This window comes from Berghia stephanieae, chromosome 6 (genome assembly GCF_034508935.2).
Source record: "Berghia stephanieae isolate SIO BIC M18660-M18661 chromosome 6, UCSD_Bste_1.3, whole genome shotgun sequence".
NCBI lineage: Eukaryota > Metazoa > Mollusca > Gastropoda > Nudibranchia > Aeolidiidae > Berghia > Berghia stephanieae.
This window is the reverse complement of record NC_088365.1, coordinates 55722214-55731470: the sequence shown is the minus strand read 5'-3', so window position 1 is coordinate 55731470 and position 9257 is coordinate 55722214. Positions and strand designations below refer to the sequence as shown.

Genomic DNA, 9257 nt, shown 5'->3' with positions numbered 1-9257 from the left:
TTATATGTCTAGCGATTATAAAATTATCTCAAGGTTAAAAATAGCAAAGCTTTGGATGGCTGATTCACAGGTTGTCACGACTTATAATGAAATGAAGCGAAGAGTACAGGGGGATAAATCACAGATTAGATGTCCATTTTTGAAATTTTTGTGACTGCCCTGTTTGAGTGATATCAGGGCATTAACTATAAACTTTCCCTTTATAAATAGAAAATACAACCATAACTCTTTAATGGTTGTATGCTTTTTTTTTTTGTTCCATGTTATTTCTGTAGAGGGGAAATTTATACGCCTAGCATCACTCAAGGGGACAGTCACGAAAATTTAAAAAACTGGACATCTTTGGTTTTTCCCCTGTACTCTTCAAGCGATTTTAAGTATGGCATGCCTGTCGTAACGATGGTTTCAAACCTCAACCTCTGGAGTTGTAGCCTTGAGTAAGGCATTTTATTTTCATATTTTTTCCATTCCTACTCAGGCGTCGGACTCAAGCCATTACGGACACTGTATGGATAGTATGCGCTTGGCTAAGAGGCTCACAACATTGCCATCCGGAAGTATAACAGACCAACACACAAAAAACTATGTGTAACCTCGAACGTTTATAGTCTGGTTAAAAACAGTTTAGTGAGAGAGAATTACTCATAAACGTGGATGGCAAAAGAACAATAACAAAGATCTGAGTGACGTCAACTTCGTTCCATCTATAGTGTTAACGTAAAAATGGCGCCTACCTTGGGACTGTCTCAGTCTGCATACCAAATGTGACTCTTATGATGTTACATTTTTTTAAAATTTGGAAGCTGTTCTATTTTTAAAAATTTATTTCATTTCCATAGATTGCGATAGACTGTCCTGTCCGTTTCACGCTATAGAAGCCGGGATAAACACCGGATCCGTGGGCTCTGAAGGATGCATCTTTTCTATAGAATCTCATTTCATTAATTAGGAGTCAGTAAATATGCGGCTATGTAGTCTAGTGGTATGACACTCGCTTTCGGATCGGACGGGCCGGGGTTCGAGCCTCGCTCAGCGCATAGTTGAGTCCTTGGAGAAGGCTCTTTACTCACATACTCTCACCGTACTCAGGTGTAAAATGAGTACCTGGCCGTTAACAGCGTTGTTTCTGTCCGAAAAAAATTGTAACATCGCCTAATAGGCGTCATGTTCCGTCCTAAATGTTAAATATTGCTGTTGGCCAGGGACCCCATGTAAAGCGCTTTGAGCACATTTAGTGGATATTGCGCTATACAAAAGCTTAATTTTTATTTAAATAGTCTGCATTGAACTAACCACCATGTAAACTTAAGATATAAAAACCTGTGTTGTTTATCTTGTATTTTCCTTGTACAACTTCCAGGTTTATCGTTTATAAGTCATTGATTGTTGGAATATAAAAAAGTCATTTGTTATTGGAATAAATAAGAAAATCATTGGTTGTTGAAATAAGTTTTTAAAAAATCATTGGTTGTTAGAATATATTAAAAGTCATTGGTGTTAAAAAGTCATTATTTGTTGAAATTTTTTTTTAATGATTGTTTTTTTAGTTTTGTTTTTTTTTTTATAAATAAAAAAAATATTTGGTTGTTGGAATAAATTTAAAGTCATTGGTTTTTGGATGGAATAAAAGAATCATTGGTTGTTGGAATAAATAAAAGAGTCATTGGTTGTTGGAATAAATAAACGAGTCATTGGTTGATGAAATATAAAAAGTCACTGGCTTTGGAATGAAAAAATCGACAACTGTGGGGAAAAAAAACAAAAAAACTAGATGCCATTTGGTTTGTTTTCTCATTCGTTTCCCTGTGGCATTTCCTTGTGCTTATCTGTAATCCATTGCCCTAGTCTTCCATCAGAAGTTGTTACACATTGAGATTTGAGATGACAATAACTTTATATTATATAAAATAAACATGAACATATCTGTAGCTCAATTCCACGGTTTTACCATGCTCAATGTGCGGCTATGTGGTCTTGGGGTATGACATCCGCTTTCGGATCGGAAGGTGCTGGATTCGAGCCTAGCTCGGTGCATAGTTGAGTCCTTGGAAAAGGCTCTTTACTCACATTCTTTCACCGTACTCAGGTGTAAATGAGTACCTGGCCTTTAACAGCGTTGTCTTTGTCCGAAAAAAATTGTAATATCGCTTAACAGGCGTCATGTCCCGTCCTAGATGTTAAGTGTTGGTGTTGGTCAGGGACCGCTTATAAAGCGCTTTGAGCACGTTTAGTGGATCTTGCCCTTTATAAAAGCTCAACTTTAATGAGCATCACAATGTTTCATTTATTCAACCACAAGGCCATATGGAATCATATTTCCATATCATACAGTACCAGTTGCCTTTCATGACACTTTTTATACTAACACTTTGGTAATGCCCGTCATTGCATATAAGTCTTTTATCATTCATTTATTTACACCTGAGTCGAGTGGGGTGTTTGTCTGCAAAATGTCATACCTCCGAACATAGCGTCGGTAGCAGTTGTTTTTTTTTTTCATAATCACTATCACCAATCCGGTCACTTAGGAGGCTAAACATTGCTTGGCCCTTGAGACAAGACAAAACAATGGATTGCTCCCCTTTTGATTAGACCCTAGTACAAATCACTAACTGTTCTGTCGTCAGATTTAATAATCTTTTAGTAGAAGTCCATAAAATGGATATTATCTGATGGGTTGCACCTGTGAGTATTTTCCATAAAAACTACATTCGATAGAAATTCCTGCTTAGTTCACTCGGACAATCCAAAGGGGCGTGTTTATGTTTTTTCCACAACGAGTTAATTTTCAATCGGTCCAATAGACATTAACAGGTTGACCAAAAACAAACAAATGATTTTTGTTTAAGAACAAACAAAAAAAAATTAAATACATAACATTTTTAAAATCGAGTCTCTGATAGCTGTTCGGCCATTGGAGCCGGACTTTATTCCGGTTTCTAAAGCATGAAACCGACAATAGCAATTGGTTGTTATCCTTTGGATAGGGTACTGGTCTATTGGATATAAAGATAAAGGGAGTAAATCTGACTCATGAATGAACAACACAATGTTTTGTTTTTGTTCATTCATGAGTCAGATTTACTCCCTTTATCTTTATCTCCATTTTATTGACTCATTTAGGCACCTTTATTTATTAGTTGTACTAGTCTATTGCAAAGTATTTTCCGCCAAGTCTAACATACCCAGCTACCCAATCACTGCTGGGTGGACAGGGGGAAGGAGCTCTGAAAAGATCTGCTGCACGATGATTGAGTGCGTACATGGTATTGACCAACGTGCGTATAAGAAAGAAGGTGTGTGTGTGTGTGGGGGGGGGGGGGGGGGGGGGAGGGACAGCAGAAAAGATAATAGTTGCATGACGTCAAATTGTATACACTTTTATTTGGGAAAATATGTCCCCCCGTGTTGTTTTGTTTGATGCTTTGTGATCCGGTAAAATGCTCACAACATCTGCACGTCAGATGAAACATATCAACACACAAAACTATGCGTAACCTTAAACGTTTATGTTTCAGTTATGTTGATATTTTGAGAACTAATCAGCCGAAGGCCGCCTAAAACCCACAACAAAAAGAGTTGGCTGATGTCAATACCAATCTTTCTACAAAAGCAAGATAACCAAAATTAATGAAATTATAATGAAATAAATAAACAGGAAAAAGGAAAACCGCATCAAGCTGTGCGGCTATGTGATCTTGTGGTATGACTTACGCGTTTGGATCAGAAGGTCCTGGGTTTGAGTCCCTCTCTGAGCGGCGCAGTGTTGAATCATTCACATTCACATTCGCTCACCGTACTTAGGTGTAATAAAATTTGTACCTGGTCGTCCACAGCGTTGTACTGTCGAAAGAAATTGTAACATCGCCCGACAGGCGTCATGGCTCGTCCTTGCCAGAGCACGTTTAGTGGATAAAACTCAAGGTTTTAACACGTTATTTGCATTCTATCAAAAATGATAATTTATGGTGATGATAATAACAATATCCAAATCCATAATGTGTTTATAAATAAATGTCCTCCAACGATCTGTTTAAATTAACTCGATCCCCCCCCCCCCCCCTTTCCCTCTCCCCCTCCCAACAACCCTCTTTTACTCTGCTGAAGCATTGCCAACAATGTGACCTGGGTAGCGATGACCTTCCTCTATGAATACTCATCACACTGATTATGGCCCATTGTCAACCATAGCACTCACGAGAGAATTTATTTTGACAAGGATCTCTCTCTCTCTCTCTCTCTCTCTCTCTCTCTCTCAGAGAGAGAGAGAGAGAGAGAGAGAGAGAGAGAGACTAGAGCTTCTATATAGCGCAATATCCACGTAATGTCCTCAAAACGCTTTACAAAGAGTCCCTGACCAACAGCAACACGTAACATGTAGAACGAGATATGACGCCTGTTAGCGATATTACAAATTTTCCGACAGAGACAACGCTGTTGACGGTCATGTACTTATTTTACACCTGAGTACGGTGAGAGAATGTGAGTAAAGTGTCTTTTCCAATGACTCAACTATGCGCCGAGCGAGACTGGGACCTAGGACCTTTCGATCTGAAAGCGAATGCCATACCACTAGAAGAGAGAGAGAGAGAGAGAGAGAGAGAGAGAGAGAGAGAGAGAGAGAGAGAGAGAGAGAGAGAGAGAGAGAGAGAGAGAGAGAGAGGGGGGGGGGGGGGGGGGGGAAACAACAAAAACATGGGACCCACTTAGACAATCAGGGCATGGAAAAACCTTGATGACTGCAAAATGAGGACAATGCAATCAGCAACAATTCCAAAGAGAGAGTGAAAAAAATTAAAGAGGGACTGACTGAGCGCGCAAGCAAAGCGAGAGCGATGTGAAAAGCGCGGCGTGGAACGGACGATGACGGACGACGGGCGGCAGCCGTGAGGCGACGAGTCGAAATCGGGACTCGGGACAGCAGCGGCGGACGACTGACTGACTGAACACTGATCAAGGGTTCCGTGCAGTTCATTCCATTCAAGTTCGCGGCACTCACGCTCAGCGTAGCAATGTTGGTGTGAAAAGCAGTGAATGTTTGTATTGCTTCACTTGGCCGGCGGAACAACTTCCTAATAAATAATTATATATTCTGAAGGCTGCGGCTGTGGACTTATACTTTGCAGTGCTGTTTTGATATAATTTTGGTGCGTGTGTTGTTTGATTGTTGAGTGAATAACAATTGGAATAAATGTATAGTTGAAAAACTTTTAGGAGTTTTACGGATTATCAATTCGACATTCGAACGTGCATTGGATTAATTGATAATAATTTTATAATTCATACAGCTGTGTGGTTGATTAATTTTCACTGAATTAAATTCGCTGGACCCATATATTATTGTTTTTAATTAGTATTACTATTATAGTGGAAACGTGACGTACTACTTTTCCATTAAGTATTATTTTGGATTTATTTGATTGCCTTGTGAATTACGGTAGGTATTTTATAAGGCTATTTAATTTTCTACAATATTATGTAACGTTTATTCACCTTACTACGCCATTCACACATCTATCATTCTTTCTTAGTGCTTCGTTCATCATGTTTTGTTGATAAAGGGGAAATCCGAAACATCACTGTATCTGTCTTCACCTCATAAATTGAAGCTTACAATTCAATACTTATCGTTATTTTTGTAAAGATGCAATGATAAATTGATAGTGTCATTACAGCGGCCAGTCTTGATGGAAGAAATTCCCTGTGCTATAGACTATAGAGAGAACGGATTTGACGTCACTCAGCTCATTATTTTATTTTTTTAGACAGCCATTTTAATGTACAGTTCTCACTAAATTATTTCAATCAGACTATTGGTTACGATATATAGTTTTGTGTGTTGGTACGTTATATCTGGGTGGCGGATGTTATGAGTATTTTACCTTAACGGATAGCATCAATTAAGACCTCGCGAGCTAATATACCTGTTTATTTTTGTTGTTGTTTTTGATCTAATTAGATATTAGAGATCATTTACAAACAACCCCCCCCCCACCCCCCCTCCCCTCCATCCTCGCCCTCGCCCTCGCCCTCAATCCGCCCCCTAGAATGTGCTCAAAGTTAACAGATAAAAACAAAGCAAATCAAGACAATATTATAATAGGCAAACAAACAAAACAAAACAAAAACAAAAACTTAGAATCGTCAAGTTCCTCAACTAGTCTTCCGTACTCTGGAAAAAAAACAAAAAAAAACACGCATAATATTTTTTTTTAATTGGTCAGAAAACTTGTTCATTAAATATCGATCGATTAAAATGACCCTCCTCATCTTGTCTAAAATTCTCAAACTTTCGGAAGTCCCAGATTTTGAGAGTTTTTGAAATGATGAGTGTTTTGATGTTTTTTTGTTGTTGTTTTTTTTTTCTTCTCAATTGATCCTTATTTGAAGGACGAATAACCTGGCCAAAAAATTTTTAAGACGTGCTTTTTTCAAAGCACGGGAGTAGATATTGCTCATTAGACGTTACGAAATCGGCTGTAAAAGTCATTAGGTTTTATTTTTAGGCGTTTTGTGGTTGGTTGGGTCATTACACTAAGTAAGTCGTGGTCAACTTACGGAATTACGGATATAATCTCGGCGCTTCTGAAAATAGTCCACAGCATGAATAGTGGTACCATTGTTCAAATTGTATAGATAATTCCTTGTGTTGTCTTTTACCCTATTCAGTAACCCTCTCCTTACCACCCATATGAAAATCGTCACATTCGTCACGATGCAGCTAACATTTTTCTCATTCTGATTTCTATGCTACATCATAAAATTTCAACAAAAAAGTTTTCTGCAGTTAAAGTATATTAACACTGGATTTTGTTGGATTTTGTGCTTGTGTCCGGATGAGACATAGGTGATCTCAAACTAAGTACATTGGTGGTATGCTCTTGGAATCTTCATCTGATCCCTATTTGTTCCCATTGCCCTTTGTCTTACTTTCTCTTGGGTGCTTTAATTGTAATTCTAGAACTTTTTACTATCCCATTTTCTTCCTTTTTACTGGTGCTGATATAACCTAAATGTGTTGCAAGCGCCGTAAAACCCTTAAAAACAAAAACAGTATATTAACACTGTGTTGAGGCGGGGGGGGGGGGGGGGGGGGCGTTACAAATGACTAATAAAGGGCTTACCGCCGTTGTAATACTATTGAGTAAATGCATTTGCTGCGAAATTCAGTCCCTTGATTGGTGACATAATGATAAATACAAGGACGGAAACACACGGCTTCATCTCTACCTTAGTGTCCGCACGAGTTGACGTAATTTGTGAATTTCCTTCACTCGTAGAAACCATCAAGCCTTGGGAAATTTTACATCTAAGATGTCCTTCGTGTTCGCTGTGTTGGACACAACTAAGGGATATAATCGGTGCCAAACGCATTCCCGATCCCCTGATAATTCGATGCGTCCCTGAGTCTGAGTCAAAACATTATGATTAATGATCACAAACTGTAAGGAAGGCCTTCTAATTCGGCTCTCAGGCATGTATGAAAAGATAGCTATCGATTAAGTAGGTACATAGTTCTCGTGAATACTGAAGGGGATCGTTATGGTTCAGTAAAATACCCACAGTTCTGTCTGCCAAAGCATACGGGTACATAGTTCCATTATTTTTTTTTTTTTTTTTCTCAACAATGTTTGTCTCTTAACTCACTCAACACTAACACCGACTATATCCGTAGTTTACCGGGTTACTTTTACCCCTTGCCTATTTAATTACGTTTTTCTGAAACAAATTATAGGCGTAGTATCAAAGCTAATGTTTTTTTAGTTATCACATGTTAATGGTAGTTGAATAAAACTATGTACATGCTCATTTTTAATACATTTCTCCAATTTTGAAAAGTAGCAAAATTCTCTAGGATTGAGTGAGTTAATACAATAATGCTTGATAACTACCATATCTTAATTGCGTTAACACACACATTAATTGGACTAATTGTCTTTGTTTTTGTCTTAACAAAACGCTTTTTTGTCCTCACTTACTTTGGCTACGAGACCTTGAATTTTGATTTAATTATATTGATCGATTAACAACGACCCATACTTGTCAAAATTTATCAAACCTGAGACTACACAGACTTGTCAGGATTAGAAATGTCTGGATTGAGACTGTGTGACATCGGGGGTCTTTTTAATACACTGAAATGTTAAGTAAAATTAAATTTTAATTAAATTGAGCCTTTTACATAGGGCAATATCCACTAAACGTTCTCAAAGCGCTTTACATGGAGTCGCTAGCCAACAGCAACATTTAACATTTAGGACGGGACATGACGCCTGTTAGGCGATATTACATTTTTTTTTCGGTCAAAGACAACGCTGTTAACGGTCAGGTACTCATTGTACACCTGAGAACGGTGAGAGAATGTGAGTAAAGAGCCTTCTCCAAGGACTCATATATACGCCGAGCGAGGCTCGAACCCAAGATCTTCCGATCCGAAAGCGAGTGTCTTACCACAAGACAACAATAGCCGCTCCGCACGTAAAAATATGTTTTCTGCCCAAAATAAAAATAAATGATTTGTCGGTGTAAAGTTGAAGTACAGTAGTATTGTTGTAAGTATCAAACGATCTAGTTTACCCGTGAGTATAATTATTGGTAGAGTATGTACTTATATCTTAAGTGTATTTATGTCAAGGTATCACATGAGTTGGCAATGGCAGGACTTGATGATGACTCAATTGTGATAGACCGTCGTAAACGGGTTTATCACTTAGGCTTGTTTATTTCGATTTGTTTTTCCTTCTTGTGATTTATTTATTTATTTATTTACTTATTTATTTATTTATTTATTTATTTATTTATTTATTTATTTATTTATTTATTTATTTATTTATTTATTTATTTATTTATTTATTTATTTATTTATTTATTTATTTTATTTATTTATTTATTTATTATTTATTTATTTATTTATTTATTTATTTATTTATTTATTTATTTATTTATTTATTTATTTACTTATTTATTTATTTATTTATTTATTAATTCAAGCATTCATTCATTCATCCTTTCATTCAAGCATTCATTCATTCAATATTGATTCATTTATTTATTTATTTACGTATTTATTGTTCATAAGAAAATAATAGCCAGTCTTTACAGCTATGCCTATGCTGGCTATGCTATTATTACAATCTTACTGATTGTCTCGAATTTGGGCGTTGAAATTAAATTAACAACTATCTATTTTCTAAAACGTCAAGGTAGTTTGAAACGAGTGGGAAGAAAGGTCAGTGACCCGCCCTCCTTGATTACCC

At 37.1% G+C, this 9257-nt stretch overlaps 1 protein-coding gene across 1 annotated transcript in view; it reads left to right on the top strand.

Annotated features, from left to right (window-relative positions):
- The first annotated feature begins 4896 nt into the window (after positions 1–4896).
- Positions 4897–9257, top strand: part of LOC144975302 (plexin-B-like) — a 143623-nt gene continuing 139262 nt past the window's right edge. The window contains exon 1 of the mRNA XM_078919260.1: positions 4897–5437. The gene's annotated coding sequence lies outside the window, so the exon portion shown is untranslated. The remainder of the gene's footprint in view (positions 5438–9257) is intronic.